Source organism: Rattus norvegicus, chromosome 16 (assembly GCF_036323735.1).
Source record: "Rattus norvegicus strain BN/NHsdMcwi chromosome 16, GRCr8, whole genome shotgun sequence".
In the NCBI taxonomy this organism is placed as follows: domain Eukaryota; kingdom Metazoa; phylum Chordata; class Mammalia; order Rodentia; family Muridae; genus Rattus; species Rattus norvegicus.
In genome coordinates, this window is record NC_086034.1 from 55,477,311 (window position 1) to 55,480,716 (window position 3,406).

Sequence of the window (3,406 nt, forward strand, 5' to 3'; positions counted from 1 at the left end):
TGTGGACTTCAATATAAAAACAGAAATACAGTCAACCGTGAGAAAAGTTCAAAAGAACACTGAGCAAAATCTAAAGACTTAGGACACATTTTAAACCACGGAGATAAAAGTGCTTTGAAATTTCTTCTCTAAAGGTAAAACTACAAATTCCATCGAATTTTGAATTTTAGATAATAAGGATGGAGCTATCCTGTGGTAATATTTTAAAACTACCTGCGTTAGTTAACACAATGACATATATTTTCTTAAATACATAATAAATGAATCCTAAGGCCTCTGGGCTCTTCCCTGTGTTGACTGGCTCTGGGTTGACCAGCTTTTTTCTTTTTTTTTTTTTAATAAAAAAAAATTGTATTTACTTAGAAGCATTCAGAATGTCAACAAAACAGCCGCCATTTTTTTTGCAATTACAGAGTGGTATTCAGTTAACAGAACAACAATTACCTTCGTATAAGCTGCATCAGAGACAACTGAAGATGGGAAAAAAAACCAAAAGGAAAAAAAACAAAAACAAAAACAAAAAAAAGAAAGAAACCAAAAACCAAACTACTGTCCCCATATATAACTAATTTGTGCTGTGCACCAACAAGAACCTGCTTTAATTTCCATGCCAATTTACAACCCCCAGACTGTACCAGGCAAGGTTAGTGGCTATTGAAAATACCACCAGGACAGGGCTAGCTAAAGACACATTCGGTAGTGTGTTAACTATACAAAAAAAGACACTGTACAGTTTAAAAACAAATCTTACACAGCCTTACATTTCAATTTTTTTCTTTAAAAGGAGTGAGTTGTGTACAGGGGGGTTAAATGCTTTATAGGCAAGAAAAAAACTGCGCTAGAACCAACTTATTCATCATCATCTTCTTCTTCTTCATCTTCGTCTTCCTCTTCTTCCTCCTCTTCCTCATCCTCTTCATCCTCCTCGTCGTCTTCCTCTTCCTTCTTTTTCTTGCTCTTCTCAGCCTTGACCACCCCCTTTTTCGCTGCATCAGGTTTTCCTTTAGCTCTGAGGCAGCAATATCCTTCTCATACTTCTCCTTCAGCTTGGCGGCCTTCTTCTCATAGGGCTGCTTGTCGTCCACGGCAGTGCTGTTCCACATCTCTCCTAGTTTCTTCGCAACATCACCAATGGATAAGCCAGGATGCTCGCCTTTGATTTTTGGGCGGTACTCAGAACAGAACAAGAAGAAGGCCGAAGGAGGCCTCTTGGGGGCATTGGGGTCCTTGAACTTCTTTTTGGTCTCCCCTTTGGGGGGGATGTAGGTTTTCATTTCTCTTCCATAACGAGTCTTGTCAGCCTTTGCCATGTCTTCAAATTTCCCCTTTTCTTTAACAGACATGGTCTTCCACCTCTCTGAGCACTTCTTGCCCATGTTTAGTTGATTTTCCTCCGCGAGGCACAGAGTCGCCCAGTGCCCGTCCGGCTCTCGCTTGCCCCGGCGCTGTCTCTATGGAGCTCAAACGACCAGCTTTTTTCTATCTGGCCTATTGTCCATTCATAGTTCTCTGCATTTAATCCCTCAGTGGAACCCACTGAAAACCAGAGAGTGGGAGAAATTAATGTTAAGTCAATTACATGAACTTTTAAGGCCCATTCAGTCAAAGGGTTCCTTTATGGGAAACTGCGGGAGCTGCTCTGAAGTTTTCTATTAGTTTCGGTCAATTTCATTGCTTTGCGCTCAACATTAGCTACTACACTGACACCATAATTGATACTAAATTGACTAATAAAGCAAGTTTTTTTATATATGTTCCCACATTCTTTAAAATCGACTTACTCCCAGGCTTAGATCATCTTTGACAGGTGCAACTGCTGAAAGGTTTAAATGTCAAGTACCCACTGTGCTGCCATAGGCACTCTTAATATTCCACACTAAACTGGGAAATCTTTCATTTTTCATATCAGAAGTATTTTCATTTAAAAAGAAACACTGGGATGTCAAAGTACTGTGTGTCAATATCAAATTTTCCTCTGTCGTTAATTGAATTCATATTTATAATAAAACTCAACTTTGAATTGAAAACTTACATTCTTTCCTCCTTGCTACATTGCAGTAACCGATATTAGCCTCCGTAATTAAGATGCTAAATCATCAAATCAGAGAGGAGTCTTGGTTGGTTCCACCTGTGTCTGGAGGCAACACTGTGCTCTGGAAGGCTGGCTGGTCAGAAGTCATGGGTTAGCAAGAAGAGCAAGAAGGCTGCATAATTTCCACACACTGTGATGACTCATAGATTGCAAGCCACAAATATCCAAGATGTTAAGGAAAAGCGGTTTCCATATATATATATGTGTGTGTGTGTGTGTGTGTGTGTGTGTGTGTGTGTGTGTGTGTGTGTGTGTATATATATATATATATATATGATAGTATAACAAGCCATTGAGTTTCAGAGCAAATGCCCATAATTGAAACATAATTCCCAGAGTCAGGCTCTTCCCTATCAGTCTTGTGAGGAGGGTGGAATATACAATTTTAAATGTTCTTGAGAAATTTAGTATAAAACCCTATGATGAAGTGTTACGTAAAACAAACACTTCCTCTAAGAAGTTCCCTGATAAACTGTAGTTTTATGTAAAGCAGAATCTCACTGTTGACACTAGTAAGAGAAACATGTTTTAAAGAAGCAAGCATTTTACGGAAAAGCAGATACACACCCACACCATTCAAAATACTGCTGGCAATGATTCTTCAAAAAATGACCATCGATGCCATTTTATAACATCACCAGAGGTTAAACTATTAAATTTCCCAAAGAATGATGACTTTTTCTATTTAACCTAGAATATAAGTAGCTTGCAATTCCAGATAGTTTGGTGTCTGTTTTATTAACATTCTATGCCTCCGATTGTTCCGTGGTGTATTATCACCTCAGCTTCGAAAGTGGAGAAAGCATATGTCTCTGACCTAGAGTCAACAATACTAGTAAATAAATGAGCCAGTACTCCCTCATTCAACTGCAGCCCTGGCTCAAAGACGGCATGTACATGGACGGACGTCTCCAGAGGACACTGCCCTCATCACAGAATGGGTGACTAATTGGCAAGGTCCCAGTGTACGTCTATGAAGAATGGCTTTGGAAGTTTTAGGGGGTTGCATTTAATCTATAGGTTGCTTTTGGTAGGGTGGCCAGTTTCACAAAATTAACTCTTCCAGACTGTAAGCATAGGAGGGGTTTCCATCTTTTGCTATCTTTCTGTCTGTCTTCAAGTCTTCAGTGTCTTAAAGTTTTCATTGTAGTACTCTTTCATTTCCTTAATTAGCTTTATTCTCTCTCTCTCTCTCTCTCTCTCTCTCTCTCTCTCTCTCTCTCTCTCTGTGTGTGTGTGTGTGTGTGTGTGTGTGTGTGTGTGTGTGTGTGTATCTGGCTTTAGTATATGCAAATGAGGGCAAACGCTGCTGGT

General features: G+C 39.5%; 1 pseudogene; it reads right to left on the minus strand.

The window, feature by feature from the left end:
* Nucleotides 1–316: 316 nt before the first annotated feature.
* Hmgb1-ps28 (high-mobility group box 1, pseudogene 28) lies at nucleotides 317–1,391 on the minus strand (annotated as a pseudogene).
* Nucleotides 1,392–3,406: the final 2,015 nt, after the last annotated feature.